Genomic DNA, 19,966 nt, shown 5'->3' with positions numbered 1-19,966 from the left:
ACTTCCTCACACTTTGTGTGCTTTTTTACATTTGTGATTGTGTATTAGTTAAGCGAGTAACAGGGCTGCTGTAACAGACACAACCGAAAATTTTAGTGTTTTTCCCTTGAAAAAATGTTTCTTAGTTGCACAAATCCAATATGGATGTTCCTGGTTGATGGCTGTTCCTGATTGTTGGACAGATCTGGGCTCCTCTGAACCCATGACTCTGTCATTCCTGAGAACCTCTGAGCCTTCAGCTGAATCCTCTGTCTCAGGCTGACAGATGGGGAAAAAGAGAGAGTGTCATGTGTGACAGATTTTTATATGTCTGTCCGGAGAGAGACACACATTCAGAATTCAGTCACAAGGCCCTGTGTAACTTCAAGGGATTGAATACTCAATACATAATTATTGTACACAAAAGTGCATAAATCGTGATAGCAGTGATGGTGCAAAAGTGGAGGGGGTGATCCCGGAAGTGCCTACAGTCTTCGGACTTCCTGATGACTTACTGCATTCATACAGAAGCAGTGCAACTTTGCAGATTCTGGAGTAAGACCCGGAGATTCTATTCCCAGGTGACCCATCTTGGGGCAAGTGATTTGACTCCTCTGAACCTCAGTTATTTAATCTATGAAATTGCAAGAGAAGAAAAATGAACAGTTATTGGTCACATGCTGTTTTCCCGGAACAGTGATATCTATATAATAGGAAATATTTATATATATAACCTCATTGCATTCACACAGCCGCCCCAAGAACAGAGCCACATGGTAGAAGACTTAAAAATGGGGGCTGTGGAGTTAGTTTGCCTGAGTTCAGATTCTATTCCATCCACTTACTTGCTCAGTGATTGGGGCATGTTTCGTACTCTAAGAGCCTCAACTGCTCATCTGTAAAATGGGCATCATACTATCGACCTTATGGATGGATGCAAGGAGTAATTAAATTAGCATATATAAAGCATCTGGAAGAGCACCAGACACATTATGTGTGCTCAGTATAAGTCAGTTGTTAATAATGTGTTTAGCACCCTAATTACCATTAGTACCGCAAAGAAGCCTCCTTCCGTACACGTTGTTTTTTGGATACTGAAAGATGCAAACCATCCAATCAGGTACGGTTTTGAGCTTGAGCACTCTTCTTTATGAAGCAAGTTAGAAAACCATTTATGTTAATTTCATTAGAAAAAGGTTAATTAAATATTGTCTTAAGGAAGATATTCCAAGAAATTAAAATTATTAAAATATATTGGTTCTTTATTATTTAATACTAGGGTCCTAAGTATAGCCATGAGAAATTGTAAGCTCTTTCATGAGTAATGTATGAATTATTCTACTAGAATGTAGCAAATGCATTTAGAATGATCTTTATGTTGGCAGGTGCGGGGAGCCATGGGAAGAGCAGTTGAAATAGGGAAGAAGAGATGAAAGTTAACAGTAGGATTTTTTTGGCCACCTCAATTCCATTGGAATCCTTCTGGTAGGAAGGATTCTACAAACTATTACAAAACACCCATATCCTCCTGCTTGTCCTTTGTCTTTCTGATTTTCATTTTCTCCCCATATTTTATTTCTGAGTGGTTTATTGGTCTAAATCTGGGTAAGAACTGGGGGGAAGAAAGTTTGTCATAGTTTTATGAAAGCATGGACTTGTGAAGTTGTGTCAGTTACTTCTTCAGGCTCTTAGAAACTGGGCCCAGAGCAGCATACCAAAAGGGATTCCTCATATTTTCAAAAGTAGTAGGTATGTCATCTCCTTGGACACCTAGCAGTCTTGACTGAGGGAGACTTTTTTTTTTTTTTTAACTTTTTGTTTTGTATTGGCGTATAGTTGATTAGCAATGTTGTGTTAGTATCAGGTGTACAACAAAGTGATTCAGTTATACATGTATCTATTCTTTTTCAAATTCTTTTCCCAATTGAGGTTGTTACAGAAATTGAGCAGAGTCGATTTGAATCAGGAATGGTATGCAATGCCACAAGCTGGAGAGAACCCAGGGTTCTAATAAGGGAGTTGTAGGCAATGAGATCATGAAAGCAGATGTGGCCATAAGGTCCGTATGTTTAAATGCACCAAGTTATGTAGACATAATACTGTTAACGATGGAAGCCCTTTGACATTCTAGGGAGATGAATGACATGATGAAAGCAGTTCTCTAGGAACAAAAGTCTTATAGCAGTAGTAATTCCGTCTCCATTCTGCTCTTCCCAGCATTATCCCTCTGTTGACTCTCTTTCTTTTCTCTGAAGCCCCCAATTGAAGGGCATTACTAAGGCAAATGCTATAGTGACTTGTGAATGAGGGTAGCATAATATGGCCGAGGCACAGGGACAATCCTAGAATCATTTCCACTGTCAACTAAAAAAAGATATTCACAACCTAAAAGTTGAAAGTTATGTTTTATTTGGTGGGAATTTTTAGGACTTCAAGCCCAGAAGGCAGCATCTCAAGTAACCCTGAGAGAACTGCTCCGAGGTGGCGAAGGGGGAAGCCAGGTTATATAGGAGTTTTGCAACAAAGTGCAGGTAGTCCGAACATCAAAAGATTATTGTTAATTAAGGAAAACCAGACATCTCAAGCTAAGGAATTTAGCCCTTTTCTATGTATGGGAAGATGCAAGAATCTGGGCTCACTGAAATCATTCCTTAGGTAATGCACCTCAGCTCTCTGGGGCCAGTATCCTGTGCTTTCACAGCCTGAGTTTCCTCAGGGCTCACCTTAGGGAGTGGCTGCAGTCTGATGGCTGCTAGATGGCAGGTATTCTTTCCTTCCTGAGTTCCGTTAGGGCTCACCAGCTCACCATTGGCTGTGGCTGCAATCACTGATGGCTGTGACATCCTTTGTTTACCGATATGGCAGAAAATATTCCATTTCTCACCACCAAGGATTTTATTGCTTTAAGTCTTAGCTTTGATTCCTCTTCTGAGCATAAGTTGGTCCTTATGTATAGTGGAGAATGACACTGCAACCCATAATTGATTCTTTGAAAGGTAGGAGCTGAGAGGGCCTGGGATGGAAGAGCCATTTTCTAGGTAATATCTTTCAGGCTGAAAGAGCATATGTTTTTCACAATTAGAGAAGCTTTTTGAGTACTGATTTAGGAAAGGTATTTTTAAATGAGCTGGCATCCTCAATGGTTATAACATGAATTACCATTGATATGAAGGATGTCTTCTTGGGCAGTAAGTAAACAGCGTGGGAAGCAGGTGAGAAGAAATTGAGATGGAGAACATGAATTAGGTAGCAAGGAAGGAACCTCTCTATTGAACTCTTGGCTTGGTAGATCATAAGCTACAAGGAAACTGCTTGCTCTTAAGCTGATTTTGGGTCTCTTGTACAAGATGCTCATTTTCTCCTGCCTATCCATACTGACCCCATAACAATTTGGATGAATTTGGCTAAAAGGAAAATGGCCAACTTCTTTTGAGGAAATCCAATTATAATTGGATTAGAGTCCAGTTATAAACCCTTGTAATGTTGACCATAAACTAATTGGAGTCCAATTAGTTTATGGTCAACATTACAAGGGTTATTTTGATTACTTGGGGCATAAGTGCTTATTTTGAGTTAGGATGAAAGGCCACAAACTTTAGGTCAACGTGGCTCAGACTTGAAATCACAGAATGAAAGGAAATTTATTTAGATGGTGAGGTAAGGGAGACGCAGACCCCAATGCCTGCAGCTGCCTAGGAGGCATTGGAAATGAGTACTTTCTCACTTTGATAGAATCAACAGGGCAGAAAATATTTTTCTATCAAATGAAAAGTTTTATTCCCAGTGAAATAAAAAATGGCAACTGGCACTTTGCCTCAGCAGTGAATTACATAGAATCAAGTTGAACAGGAAAGACAAGCCTATTTAAAGAGAGGAGAGAAAACTCAGACGCAGCCAACTGTTGCCATGTTTCTCTGATTTTTCAAGAGAAGCCAAATTCTACATGATCTTGCCCTGGCCCTCTCCTTTCCCCCTCTGTTTCTCTCTCTGTTTCTCTCTCTCTCTTCTTATATCACCTAATGATTTCTTTTCACATTGGTTCAAACATTTTAAATATTGTGCATTTTATACAACATACACCTGCGAGCCTGATGTAACCCTGCATTTCACAGTTTGTGCCCTCTGGTCCTTTCTAACCTGAGGCCAAGAGAAGTGAAGTGATTTGCCAGAGCTAGTAAATAGCAAAGCTGGCTTCAGAAGGGAAGTATTATGATCCACAGCTTGTTTCTCATTCTATAACAAAGTTATGCTCCTATTGGGCAATGCATTTTAGTGGAGAAAAAATATATTTTATGTACTTTCTCAGCTCTGTTCCAAGATCTGAAAATGATTATTAGCTCTACCAGCGATTTGTAAAGGCTTTTCCTTGAGAATTAGCTTATTCTGCTTGTCTCTGAACCTCCCTCTCTTTTGCTAGATAAAACAAATGTTTATTGAGATGTGGCTCTCCCTAATTTATCTGTAGTCAAGTCCATCTGCACTATTAAAAACCAATATTTTGTAATGAAATTAAACTTGAAATTAAATTAATGCTAATGTAAGTGATTAAGAGAATATTCTTAGTGAAAAACATCAATACACTTGTTATAATTGAATTTTATCTTGTAATACCGTTTGCTCCTTGAGGGAATGTCTTTTTAAGGCATTCTACTTAGAAAGTTCTTGTGCATTTAAAAACATAAATTAATTCTGAAACCTGCTCAGAGGTTTTTTTTTTCTCTAATACAAACAATTAGTTTAATCAATTAACGGCTGAAATTGTAGTCATTATTAGGTTTAATTGCTGAGGAATATGTTGTGCCTTCTTTATTGGGAAAAAATGTATCACAATTTTTCTATAGTCTTTTTACTTTCCAAGGGTGAAGAATTCATAATCATAAAATAGTAAAAAAGAAAATTAAGTTATACATATGTATATATGTATATCTATGTCTATGTCTATATTTATATCTATAGCTATATTTTAAGATTATACATTGCCCTGCCTGAAGACATAGACATAATATTTTTGATATTTGGACGTAAATCAACTTTCCTCTGAAAAGCCTCATCTTGCTTTTTTTAAAAAATTAATTAATTAATTTATTTATGGCTGTGTTGGGTCTTCGTTTCTGTGCGAGGGCTTTCTCTAGTTGTGGCAAGCGGGGGACACTCTTCATCGCGGTGCGTGGGCCTTTCACTATCGCGGCCTCTCTTGTTGAGGAACACAGGCTCCAGACACGCAGGCTCAGTAATTGTGGCTCTCGGGCCCAGTTGCTCCGCGGCATGTGGGATCTTCCCAGACCAGGGCTCGAACCCGTGTCCCCTGCATTGGCAGGCAGATTCTCAACCACTGCGCCACCAGGGAAGCCCCTCATCTTGCATTTTGATATAGGAATGTCATATATCATATCACATATCATTTATGCTTCTGTTAGATGTCCTTCACAACTTTATGCAGATTTTAATGCAGCAACACTTTAAGGCAATTTCAGACCCTTGAGAACTATATCATAAATCAACTCTTTCTCATGCAGTATTATCATTATTTCTCAAGGCTATTGCATTTTTCTGTATCCTTACACAGATGAATCTACTTATTATACCTGTATACATGCTCTGTATACATATATAGAGATGCAAATACCATGTCACTCACACCTGGATGGATGGTGCATTATTGGACAGATAGCTTTTTCGTTGTATGATTGATCATAGTCTTTCACCAGAGAACATACGCTAAATCACATACAATTGCCAATTTGCATTTTGCATTTGTTCATAAGAGATACCAAGTTAACATCCTATTTTAGCAACTTGCTTTGCATTTAGTTGTCATCTTGTAATATAAAAATGTGATCAATTTTAAGTGTCTAAAACCTTCATTTTTCTAGAAGTTGAAATTTTATTCTCCTCTAAAATTCTGCGACAGTGAAAATTTTATAAAATTATGGTTTGATGCAATTAACGTCTTCTTTCATGGTGGTATGAAAGCCATCCCTGGTCTTTTTCCTTCATGCAGCCTTTCTTGGGCTTTTTTTCCTAATGCCACACACTGAATCAGCCAGCACTTCTGTGCAACTCAGTCAAGAGGCACTAACATCTCACTATATTTGTGAATATAGTTGAAGATGCTTAAATATGTGTAGAAGGACTACGATATTGTTTGCTGCCATGAAACTGAGGAAAAGATGCTTATTGAAATGAACTTGAATTGCGGTTGGTGAAGTAAAAAGAAAAATATCTTCAGAGGGACTCCTTTGGTGAAGGACCCAGAGCAGGTAACGTATCCTCAACACACAATTATATGGAAATAGCAATACAACCAGTGAGTAAGCAGGTTGAAAGTGAGATGAGATGGAAGTATTCTTATATAGCAAGAAAAGAACCATTGTTCCTTTTTTTAAAAAAATTTTTGGGGCGTGCCGTGCAGCTTGCAGGATCTTAGTTCCCCGACCAGGGACTGACTTGCACTCTTGACAATGAATGCGTGGAGTCCTAACCACTGGACCATCAAGGAATCTCCCCATTGTTCTTATTGTTATTGGACTTGATATTATTCACCACTTGGACACATCTCCGATCACGATGCTCCGTCCTTTAGATGTTTTAGTAATAACTTCTTTAAGAAGGAAGCCAGGAGGGAGGTAAAGTGAAGACAGAGAACTACCTTTGCAGTTTAACCGTGGGATATTAAATATAACCAGGTGAAAATACTCTGGGGACTAATGAATATATTCTTGTGGATTAGAGGCAAGGCATCTGAGCTATGGATAGAGGGTCTAACCTGGGGAAGGAGGTGATCGTGTTCTGCTCTATTAATAATTCCCTTTCACACCCAGTATGGAATCAGTCTCTAGAGACTGCTAAGTGATCTTTAACCTCTTCGGAACTTGATGTTTTCATCTATAATATGGTGATCACAGGGCTATTGTGAGGCTAAACTGAAATGAAGCAGGCTGAGTGCTCACAGTGCCTTGCCCACTGAGAGGAGATGCTATATGGTTATCGTGCCCGTGATCTTGATAATGGCAGAGAGTATGGTGTGATGACAATAATGACAAATATAACAAATAACAAGGTCAAAGTTTCATCCCTCCCCCAAAGTTTTGATACTTTATAAATCCTCTCATCTTTCAATCTTTCAGCAGCAAACTTTACCACCTTCATTTGACCCAGCACACTTTCCCATGTTATTGGCTATGTGAAGTGAATATGTGAAAAATACCCTAACAATTGTGTGTGTGTGTGTGTGTGTGTGTTTCCAGTGTGGGTCACTTTACTCAGAATTAGCTGTGAGACAATCCAGTGTAATGATAAGGGCACAGACTTTAGCGCTTGGTATATTTTGTCTTGAATTCCAATTCTAGTTCTGCCTTCTATTAGCAATATGATACTACACATATTATTTAACCTCTTCAAGCCTCAATTTATCATCTAACAAATAGCAATAAGACATGCTTATATAGTTATTAAGCTCTAAAGAAATTGATATATGCTAAGTGCCAGTCGGGTGTCTGGAACATGGTTTACGTATAATAAATAATGGTTGCTGCTATTATTGTATTGTTGATGTTCTTATGATTATTACTTAGATTGTGACAATCTTTCATTCCAAAGTCACTTGATCAAAGGTGAATGTAGCTTGCTAACTTATTTTAGAACTTTTATAAAATCATTCAAGGGTGTTTTGAGATCATTCCTTGAGATCAATCAAGAATCTCAAGATATGAGACTTTATTAACTTTAGCCTAGTAGTTTTTCTTCAGTGACATTGTAGACACATATATTCTTTCAGTAAAACTTTTATAATTTTGGTTTTTGAAACCTATAGATTTCAATAATTTAATCATACTTGTCTGATATACACATATATGCACAAATATACATACAAATACATACATATACACACAAATGTATGATCCATACTTTTATACACACATACACACATATGTTTCTGACTATATATGAATTGTATGTATGCATATGTATTCATGTGCACGTGTGTATGTGCATATGGTCAGCTCCCAGCCAGCTTCAAAACAGACTTTGATTTTCTTTTAATGAAATGTAATGATTCTTTTAAACATAATTGTTAAATATTTTCCAAAATGAAACACTTTAGAAGACTTTGATATAATATATTGCAACCTGGAAAACTATATTTGTCCAATATATGCATCATTTGAAGCTGGAGAATGAAACAGTATTTTTTTTGCAAAAGACTGATTGTGTGTATATATATGTGTATTCATATAGATTTATGTTTTAAGAAGATAATGATTACACCAGGGTAATCTGAAGAGGAGAAGTAAAAGTTTTTCACTTAGACATCATTTTCCTTAAGGTAGAACTGATATACATATTCTAATGATTGACAGTTTTATACCAGCTACTACCTCATAAAATGAAATTAAAGTACAGAATTACTTACAGAATTTGGCTTAACCACTATGATTGATAAATATGTGCTTGAACAATTGATTAGATATATGAAATAAATAAAAGTAGATTCTCACCTCATGAAAAATTAAAAAGTAAAATTTGTCCTTTTATTGTTTTACCTTTTGTCTCATTTTTCTTATTAAATATATTTTTCTCTTCCTAAGCAATGTACTTTTAGCAACAAAGAAGAGTGTAAACAAATGAAGTAAAAGGTGAATTCATGAGTACAATAAAACCATAAACTCTGAAAAACATAAAGAGCTATATTTATAGGTTATCAAAAAGTCAGGAAATTTAAAGAACAAAAAAATGGAGAAATTTTGAAAAAATTAACTGCTTTTACTACCTAAAAATTAGAAACACCTGTTAGTAATAACGTAAATGACTAAAGTGTCAAACATTGGAAATTAATAATATAAATAATGCATAAATACCCTAAATTTTAAAATATATAAATTAGTAAGTGAAACTACCCCTTTATTAGAAAAAAAGAATAAACTAAGGCTATGTGTCAACTCTTCTGTTATTAAACATTTGTGAAATATCCAAACTCATTCAACTCTCTATTAATGAAAGTAAATTTTGAAATCAAAGGGTTCTTTTAGACATATAAAATGCAGAAACGTTTCTTGCTTGTTTGTTTGCTTGCTTGTTTCTTTTGGTAACACAACTCAGTACTAATAAAGATGTGGTATAAGTCCCACACTGCTATGGGAATGGAAAATAGTTTATCTTTTCTGGAAGACAAATAGGCTGTATCTGTATCAAGAGCCTTAAAATGTTTTGACCCTTTGACTTGAGAATTACTGTTTGAGTGGCTTCCTGAAGAAAAAAAATCATAAAATATTGAAACATTATTTACAACATTTAAGAAATGAAAGTCAATCAAATGTGAGCAATTATAAAATGACTAAATAAAGATATTCATAATGAATAATTTGTTTTTATTATCATGTCTTGAAAAAAGTATTTAAGACTGTAATAATGAGAAAAATTTGAGGATATAATAATACTGTATAATCCCAAGTTTAAAAAAAGATATTTTATACATACATGAGATATCACAATATATATATGATTTATGTGATGAATTTACTACATTTTTTGTATGGTGGTATCACAGATAATTTTTGCTTATGATATTATTACCCATATTTTGTATAATAGGTATATTTTACTTTTATAATCAGAAAAATGTAGTGAAAAAGTTTACCTCTCAAACTAGTCACTTTGAAATATTATTTCAATGAAGCTTTAACTATTTAAAACATTGTGAGACTTCTATGGGAATACTAACTCAGGATTCTAGGGCTACAAAAATGGTGTAAACAAGATCTGCGCTTTTCAGAAGTTCAGAACCTTGTGCAAAACTTGTAATAAACACACGCATTCATAGCATGGTGTAAGAGGTTGCTGATTTCAGGAATGAATGAATGAATGAGTAGATGGTACTCCAGCAATAAGCAAGCATGGCTGTCAGAGTCATAGAGGATCTCACAATGGATTCTTGCTGCATTTAGCTCAACTTTAAAAGCATAAGTGGGATTTCACAGAAAAGATGAGGCTGCAGAGAGGAAGAGAGTTCCAGAATGAGGAAACAGCTTGAGATAAAAATGGGAACAAGTAGTGTGCCTGTGGTCCCGGTTGAGTTTTGAGTAGTCAGTTATGACTGGCGTATGAAGTAAATGGCTGGGTAAAAAATATTAGCCAGAAAAGACAACATTGAAGCTGATTGTGATGGACCTGGAGCATTAACTATTTTCTTTAGGTAAAGGGGAACCGTTGAGTTAACATGATTTGGTGGAGGCTTCGCAGGGAGCCCTTGGGCAGAAGTGTGGATGGTGGATGAGAAGTAGCCAGTAAATGGAACATTAGAGGCAATCTTAATAGTCCAGGGACTGAACCAGGAAAATGACTCTGGAAATGTAAAAGATGATGACAGATTTGAGAAACATTTATGGAATAGCATTAAGGCCTTTTGGGCCATTTGAATGCAGTTGCCTGAGACCCACCTTACCTGGAACCTAGACTCAGAATCACTAAGTATAATGCCTAAGAATTTGATTTTAGCAAATTCCCAAGGGGAGATGACCACATACTAAAGTTTAGGGAGCATCAGTTTGTCACTTAACCTGAGCCAAAGAGTCATGGATTCTGAGACCCCAGAACTCAAATCCTTGAGACCCCAAGGAGTCAAACACCCTAGAGTGTTTTCAGCTGTAGAACACCCAAATTATGGTTCACATGGCAGGGAGGGCTGAGTTTAACGTTAGATGTCTTCTGTGGCTCAAAAATCCCAGGAAATATATTTTTTAACCTTGTACAATTTGGGATATTATTGGATTTAGCTGAGCCAAAGTGAAATCAAATTATTCAATAAATCAAAAATTTCCAAAGCCCCTTTCCTGAAAACACTGAGAGAGCATTGCTCTTCTAGTCACCCATTTGTTTATTCATTCGTTCCTTGCATGAGTATTTATGACATACTTCCTTGTGCTAAAGGATAAGGATGTAAGTATTAACTATAGAGCCCCTCCTTATCTTCAAAGAACTCACAGTCTACTAGGGATAGAGGAGCCTATATATTTGTGTCCACCATGAAGTAGATGCTAAATCATTACATGCAATTCTCCCAGCAAACCTGAGGTCTTATTATTTTCATATTACAGATAAAGAACCAAGGTCTCAGGAAGATTATATGACTTGTCCCAGACCTCACAACTAATAAGTGGTAAAACCAGGCCATGATATCAATTTTATCCGCCTTATTCTGTCCCCGAAGAAAGAAGGAAATCGAACGTGCACACAAAAATAGGATTATTGTTATTACAGAGAGATGTGCAGTGTACTGGCAGAGCTTGGAAACAGCTATAATTGCCACTGTTTAGCAGAGTAGTTCAGACCAAACTCTGTCCTTGAAAGTGACTTGTGACCTGGGTCTTGATTATAGGACATCACTATAAAACTGAAGAGTTAGGTGTTTTCCTCATTTTGTAGGCAGAGAAAAACGAGCAATCTATATTAACTCGAAACTCTATTTATAGCCATGCAGTTGTAAGGCTTATTAACTTACAATTTTAAAATCTTTATGATGAGTGATTTTTACATAATTGATGATATAAACAAGCACAGATATGTAAAAACAAATAGCATATATGGCTTAAAATACCAACATGTGATGTTTCTTAGAGTTGATCAGAGATTGTATACTGAGGCAGATCTTCAGATCTAGAAAAAGAAGGATGAGGGTTGTATACCCATGATGTCTCATTCAAAAGCACCTCTGAAATCAAGACATGGTTCTCATTTTAATAATATATCTATATCTCAAAGCTAAATTTAGACCAACTGAAATAAACACTGCAGTTTCAGTGTATACCTCAAGTGTGTATCTGTCTAATAATTCTTTCACAAAACATAGATTCTAAATCAACACTGCTGATAAATGAGGGAGAATTACAAAGGAATAATTAAAAAAAAATCAATAGATCAGAGTTAAAGATGAAAAAAACATAGGCAAAAAACTATGGAAAATGCTAAAGTTATCCCAAGGATGCAATTATTTCAAATACTGTCATAAAAGTTTAAAAGCTAGGAACATTTCAGACATAATATTTAATTCTCATAATATCTCAAGCAAGAAAACCAGATAAGTAGCTTGTACAACATCACCAAAGTGAGATTAAAAGCCAGGATCTTTTCCAGGCCCATGGAACTGATAAGTCCCTGCTTTTTTGGTTTTGTCAACTTATGTTACCTTTTTTAAAAAAAATATTGCACATTTATATTATCTTTTTTTGTTTTGCACACTTACATTATGTAGTTTTTTATTTTTGATATTTCACACTTTTCTGTTGAATTAGCTTCATTCCGGCCTTCATGAAAAAAGAAAAAATTCATTTAGTGTGGAACCATCTTCCTGACCTTGAATCTGTAATTTTCAAAGTAGAATAAATGGTATTTATAAGTCATTGTAAAGTCACATGGATTATTTGACTGTACCTTTTAATATTTACCATAGAAAATACCGTGATGTTGGGTCACCTCTAAATGCTTTCAATTATTTTACACAAATACATAGGAAGAGAGAGGTAGATGCATACACAGATACATAGAGTAAGTCTTACTCATTCAAAGCAAGAGACATTTTTTTTCTTATAATGTATAATGATCAAGGAACATGGATTTGAGCACTTGTTATTCGATAACTAAGTAAAAAAACAATTAGTGAATTTGCTGACAAGTGCAGATAATTATAACCCTTCCATCTCTGTGCTATGTCAATTTCAAAAGGTTATTGAGGGCTTATGTTGTTGCCTATGCTATGCAAAGCTGACCTTTTCTTTCCAAAATATAGTTGGAAAAAAAGAAAAGAAATATAATTCACTAACATTATTTTTTAAAAAGTTCTCGAAGCAACTTTTATATTGAAGTTGAATCAACACTGTGACGTAGCACAGACAAGCAAATAGCCACTGCAAGGTTATTAGAAGAAAGAGTTGACCTTATATTGAATCTCTTATTTAGAGGATTTAAACCAGATTATCCACTTTATTTCTTTAATTCCAACATGCCTCTTCTTTCTTATAATGATGAAATTGTAAAAATGTGCCGAAATAATTTCTCTAAACTAATTGTCAGAGTTGATTTTAAATCTAAGTCTAATCCTTTATGATTCATCTAATGGGCCAAACTTGATATGAAAAATATTGTAAGTATATATGAATCAATGCTCTTGATTTTGTTTTATAGCCTTTTTTATAGTACTAATATTGATATTATCCTTTTTGGTCTTCTATCAGGCATTTTTTATTTTAAGGGTTAATTGGTTATTTACCTATTAAGTTAACAACCTTTTTCTTTAAAGGGCCAGACAATAAATATTTTAGGCTTTAAAAGCCATGTGGTATCTGTCCCAATTACTGAACTCTACTTGATAGCGTGAAAGCAGCTGTAGTTAATCCATGAACACAGGGGCATGTCTGTATGCCAGGTAAAACTTTATATATGCTGACTTATGAATTTCATATAATTTTCGCCTCTCATGGAATATTCTTCTTTTGTTTTTTTTCAACTATTTAAAAGCTTAAAACAAAAATTCTTGTTTATGAGCTGTACTAAAACAGGCAGTGGACTTTATTTGAGAAGTGTACTTTAGTTTGCCAACCCCTGTCCGTTTTCTTGAAGATATATGTAAAAAAGTCATGGTGCTTACGTGTTTATTCTTTATGTACATTTTGTTAGTAAAGAATCAATCTCTTTACCTGCTAAATGAGAGAGGAAGAACGTTTTCAATGAAAGCAGTAACACCTCTGTCTGACCTGTGACTCCTAAGGATAGGGACAGCAGAGGTGAAAGTGACTTGCTCCCTCCTATAATTCCTGAAGAAGTTGCTTGCCTTTCTCAAATCACACCAGCTGGCCTTCACGCCTGCTCTTCCTTGATGCCCCACTAATGCTATCCATGCTCTCCTGGAGAAATTGTCTTCAGGGCAAAGGGAAAATTCAGAGAACTTTGGTGACTCTAGCTTCCTTTTCAGCCAGACTAAAGCTTATACTCCTCACACTGGAAATGATGATTTCTTTTTTTTTTTAATTAATTTTTATTGGAGTATGGTTGATTTACAATGTTGTGTTAGTTTCTGCTGTATAGCAAAGTGAATCAGTTACACATATACATCTATCCACTCTTTTTAAGATTCTTTTCCCGTATAGGTCATTACAGAGTTGGAAATGATGACTTCTCATAAAATGGGCTACCCAGGTGGCAGAAATTGGGATAGAGAGAGCAACATGCAACTGATAGATTTTTTTTTTCCCCTAGAGCTTCTGAAAATTAGTATTGGTATTGAGTCTATTGTTTAAGAAATTAAATTTGATTCTCAAATCTTCAGACTCACAGCTAAACTTAATTCCAAAGCCAGCATCACACCTGCTCAAAAATCTTTGATGAATGTTTTTTTACATGCTTACTCATGAGGCATAAAAATCAAAATCAATAGAGATAGGCATGCTTGTATCAGTTTTATTCTCGTATCATTTTTAATATTGAAATTCTCCATGTGCTTATTTCAGAGTATTCTTTTCTCTTATGGTTTACATACTTTGAAAAATTGAATACTTTAAGTAAACATTATGGAGATTTATTATTGGACAGTCTCACTATTCTTTTGTTTCTTGGATGAAATATACTCAATATCAGGAAGTACTTCGATTATTATTATTATTATTTTTTTTAATTTATTTAATTTATTTATTTTTGGCTGCCATTGGGTCTTCGTTGCTGCGCGTGGGCTTTCTCTAGTTGCGGCGAGCGGGGGCTACTCTTCGTTGCAGTGCACGGGCTTCTCATTGCGGTGGCTTCTCTTGTTGTGGAGCACGGGCTCTAAGCGTGCGGCCTTCAGTAGTTGTGGCTCGTGGGCTCCAGAGCGCAGGCTCAGTAGTTGTGGCGTGAGGGCTTAGTTGCTCCGCGGCATGTGGGATCTTCCTGGACCAGGGCTCGAACCCGTGTCCCCTGCATTGGCAGGCGGATTCTTAACCACTGCGCCACCAGGGAAGCCCTCGATTATTTTTTAGAGAAAGTAATTATTGAAGTGAATTAAGACTCCTCATTTATGTTATTCCTGATGCATTGAAAGCTTCATAGATAAGATCATGAGCGATGTATGGGACTTTACATTTTTTCAGTTCCAAATATGCATACTATATATAAAGTATATTCAAGTGTACATGCTATGTATATATGAATTATGTACATATATATACATATGTAATGTATATAGGAAGTACATACAAGTTCAGAGAGATACATGACTTTTCAAGGTCACACAACAATCAAGATCCCAATCAAGTCATTTAACTCTTCCATTATACCATGTTGCTTCCATCTAAAGAATGAAAGATACAGTTACTTATTCTTTGGAAAGAATATGGTCCCATCAAGTTATTTTTAAAAATATATATATTTTGAATTTTAGAGTAGTTTTAAATTTACAGAAAAACTGCAAAGAATACACACAGTGTTCCTGTATACCCCACACCCAGTTTCCTCTATTGTTAATATCTTACATTATAGCGGTGTTTTTGTCACGACTAATGAATCAATATCAATACATTATTATTAAAACCCATACCTTATTTGAATTTCCTTAGTTTTTATCAATCAGTTTCAGGATTTCTTCCAGTATACCACATTAATTAATTTCAGTCTTCATGTCTCCTTGACCTTCTCTAGACTGTGACAGTTTCTCAGACTTTCCTTATTTTGTATGACCTTGCCAGTTTTGAGGATTACTGGACTGGTATTTTGTACAATGGCTCTCAGTTTGGGTTTATCTGGTGTTTTTCTCATGGTTAGACTAAGTTATGGTTTGGAGGAGGAAAACCACACAGGTAAAGTGCCCTTCTTATCACATCATATCAAGGGTGCATACTGTCAACATCACCTATTACTGCTGATCACCAGGTGTGGCGTAGGTAGTGTTTGACAGGTTTCTTCATGTAAAGTTCCTCTCCTCCTCCTTTCTAGAGTGTACTCTTTGGAAAGAAGTCCTGTGTATAGCCTACACTTAAGGAATGGTGATTTATGTTTCACCTCCTTGGGGAGGAGCTTCACTTCATTTTTATCTCCATGAAGTTAGCCGAGAATATTGCCTCCACTGAATCTTGTTAATAGGAGAATCTTGTCCAAGATATGCAAGTGTGTTCATATTAATTGAACAGTTATCTTCCAATGCATACTTAACTTGCCTGTGTATTTTTTTTTTCCTTCATGGTTCATACAATAAATGCATATGGATTAAAGATGAGAAACAGGACACTTGATTAAATAACTAAACTGGAAGAGTTTATTTACTGGGCTTAGTTTCAAATTAGTTGTAAATTGACTCACAGAGTTCTTTCAACTACAGGGTGAAGTGGAATGGAATTTTACAGCTAAATTTAAACTAAATATGAAGAATCTGATGATAAACAAAAAATGGGAAAGTCTAGATATCTTTTATGGGTAGTAGTCTTAACACACTTCATATAATGGCTAAACATGCTATTTGTTATGTCTAAAATAATGAATTAAAGCATAACATCTTACTATCAGAATGAAATAATTTTTGACACATTTTAAGGGGGGGGGGATTTGGCTATGTCAATAGGCATGGAAGTAACACTGAGTTTATTTTGGGGAATTAAAAACAACGTGTACCCTCCAGAAAGAAATATTCAAAAACATGCGTTATTTAAAAGTAAATATGAAAAACAGACTTATCTTCCCCAAAATGAATCTCATTCTTCCTTCATTCATATCATTGTAACATAATAATAATTTGGGGGCAGGGTATTTTAAATGAGAAAAAAAGTTTGATAGCAGATTTAACATGAGAAGATTCTACAGCAGACTTAGACTTGTTAAACTTTTTAAAATCAAAAAATTAATTTTCTATCTTCTAACAACCTGTATTTGAATTCTCTTAGAATACCTCACCCTCTTTCACGTATTGGGCAATGCTTTCTCATGGAATTTTTACTGACTATATAATTGACCCCCAAAAGAAGATAGTTCAATATTGCAGTCTGTCTGAAAAACAAGGTTGATTTTCTTCTACTAATATTTTGAACCATTATATCTCAATCAAGTGGATATATAACTATTCTAAAATAAAAATGTAAAGAATATGAAAAACCATATAACTCTTTCTTCTTAAATTCCTACTCCTTAGATTTTTAAAGAATGGATTTTTTCTTAATAAATTGACATATATAGCATAAACTAGTAATTGACTGAAAACACATACTTATTCTAGACAATGTAATGCATTTATGAACTGTAATGACAACTATGAAATAAAATGTAATATAATGAAATATATTGGTGACACTGTTGTCAGAGCAATCCAGGAAAATTATTATTTTGCAGTTACATATACTGATTCACACCCTAAAAATATTAAAGGTAATTAAGTAATAAGTGATTTAATGTTTGTGTGGACAAGTAAATACCATGAAAATATTGAAGTGATGCTGTAAATATCTTACCTTAAAGAAGACTGGAGGTTTTGCGATTTCCTTGAGATGTGTAAAATCCAGTGAGATTTTACTAAGGAGAAAATTATCTTGAGAGTTTTCTGAGAAGCAACAAAAACTGTTGTTCAATGATAGTGGCTTCAATTCATTCCTAAAACATTTACTGAAAGCTAAATGACTCTGTTCTGCATGTTGGGGCTACTGTGTTGGATGTGATTTGGGGCCGGCCCTCTGGGAATTCTGTGTTATAAATTCCATTTATAACAGTTTATAGTCACTCAATAAATTTTGCTTGTCTTTCCACCAAAATAGAGTTATTGTATTTTTATTGCTTAGATTATCATGTTAGAAAATACTATAAATCTTTTGAAAAATTTTCAAGCTACTTTGGCAATCTCCTGTTAGGACAAAAATCTGTTGGTGTTGTCCTAGAACTTCACTTAAAAAGTGAACAGCCATGGCCAGGGCCTGGGCTAGGGGCTAGAGGACACCAAAAGGTGTCAAACACAGCCCATCCTTTCAAGAAACTTTGTATCAAGGTAAGCTCATTACATACAAGATATTTATCTAAGAGTATCATCTTCTGGAATCTAAGTCCAAGTCATTGATTTTGATTTATTTGATAAACACTTTTTATGCACTCATAAAACTGTAAATATATTTGCATTTTTGAGGAGCATCTGGAAATGGTGATACATACAAGAATAACTCTTGTTATAATTTCTAAATAATATTCAGGAGATGGAGCTTGCTGTAATAGAAAGATGATTTACTTTGGAGTCAGGCAGATCTGAGTTTGATATAGGCCTGTATCACAGCCAATAGCCTATGACTTTGATCTAGTTCCTTAAACTTTCTGAGACTCAGCTTTCTCACTTGTAGTGTGTAGCTAAATCCTAACTTTCAGTGTGGCTGGGAGGATTTAACATAACATATACAGGGTTCTTCGCACATGCTTGGCAGAGAGCAGGTATGGACAACTGCTGCTGGGTATTTGTCAGTGTTAGAATAATAATTCTTGGGCAATGCTTCACTGTTTTAAAAATGACTTCACCTTCATTATGCAATCTAATTTTTATACTAACTTCTGAAATTAAGATATTATCAATTCAGTTATTCATGTAAAGAAACCAAGACATGGAAGTGACCAGTGGAAATCTGACACATCCCGAATTTGAATCTTTGACTTCTAGCTCAAGATCCTGCCTTCTCCATAAAGAATTAAGAATTGTGAGAATTCAATTTTCCCTTGTTCACACCAAAGCCTACCTGTCTGGTTTGGACAAGATATGTAAATTCTTGAAGTCTTAGCTTCCTCACCTGTACATTGAAGGCATTGTACCAATATATCTTCCCAATCCTTTCCAGTTTTGCATGCACTATGAGAGTCAGTAGAGTGTAGTTGTTAAGATACAGGTGTTGGAGATTAAACTCTTGGATTCAAATCCTGACTCTGCCATTTGTTGGCTCTGTAAGCTTAGGCAAATTACTAAATCTCGTCAAGTCTCATTTTACTCGTCATTATGGGTTAATAAATAGTACTTACTTCAGAGCATTATCTTTGTGAGGAATAAATGCATTAAACTATGCAAAATATGAAGAAAGGGATCTGGTATAGAATAAGTGTTATACATATAAGTTTTTGCTGATTATTTCCTAAAATTGTGCCATCAAATTGAGTGACTCCAAGTGAGCTATTTTAACTCTTCAAGTCAGAGTAGATTTGCTTAAACAATTTAGTGTAAGCATCACCATCCTGGATTCTTGGCCCAATCACACTGCTGTTCTTGTGACACTGACTCAACTCGCTAGCTCTGTTCTAAAGAACAGTTATTGGTGGGCATAGCCACATACACCTCGGAGCAGTGTTTACCTGTCCAGAAATAGATGAATGTGTATCAATATATAGTCAGCACTGAATCTTCTCCTGGTACCCAACTGAACTGATGAATCTGTTTCTTTGAAGTTCTGGAACTATTCGGGATCTGGGTCAGTATGATTGCAGAAGCCAACGATTCTAATTAGACATTTGCTGAAGCACCAAAAAGTATAGCAAAACTGCTTTGCAGAATAATTATTTAAGCATGTAAATTCCAAGCATTAGATGCAAATTAAAACTCATTTTGGTAGAAGAATAATTAAAAGTCTTAATTCTATATGTTATTTGTAGACAAACGCAAGTTTTATTTTACTAATAAAATTGTTCATTAACATCTTTAAAACATATCACATTCATATTAGATCTCACTGAAAAGTAATTCTAACAATTGAACTTAGACATATTGAAACACATACGACAATGGAGTCAACATAGAAGTAATAGCTAAATTTTTGGCAAATTGCTTAAAAATTTTTTAAAAAGGTTTTATTTCCATAGCATGGACTTTTAGAACATATTGGTAAACTATTCCTGCCTAAATTATTGTTTAATAATATTACAATATTTAATAATTTAACTACAAATTTTATTTACAGTTTCCATCTTTTAATTTTGCTTTGTAAGAATTTCAAAAACAGCTGACATTTTTCGAAACAACTACTAGCAC

At 35.1% G+C, this 19,966-nt stretch overlaps 1 protein-coding gene across 2 annotated transcripts in view; it reads left to right on the top strand.

Moving 5' to 3' along the window:
• The window catches only part of NYAP2 (neuronal tyrosine-phosphorylated phosphoinositide-3-kinase adaptor 2), a 255,220-nt gene that overhangs the window by 229,713 nt on the left and 5,541 nt on the right, over positions 1-19,966 (top strand). The window lies entirely within an intron of this gene.

The sequence above is a fragment of the Balaenoptera borealis genome, assembly GCF_965194805.1.
Source record: "Balaenoptera borealis genome assembly, chromosome: 6".
NCBI classification, from domain to species: Eukaryota; Metazoa; Chordata; class Mammalia; order Artiodactyla; family Balaenopteridae; genus Balaenoptera; species Balaenoptera borealis.
The sequence above is the reverse complement of the archived record's forward strand: the minus strand, read 5'-3'. Positions and strand labels throughout refer to the sequence as shown.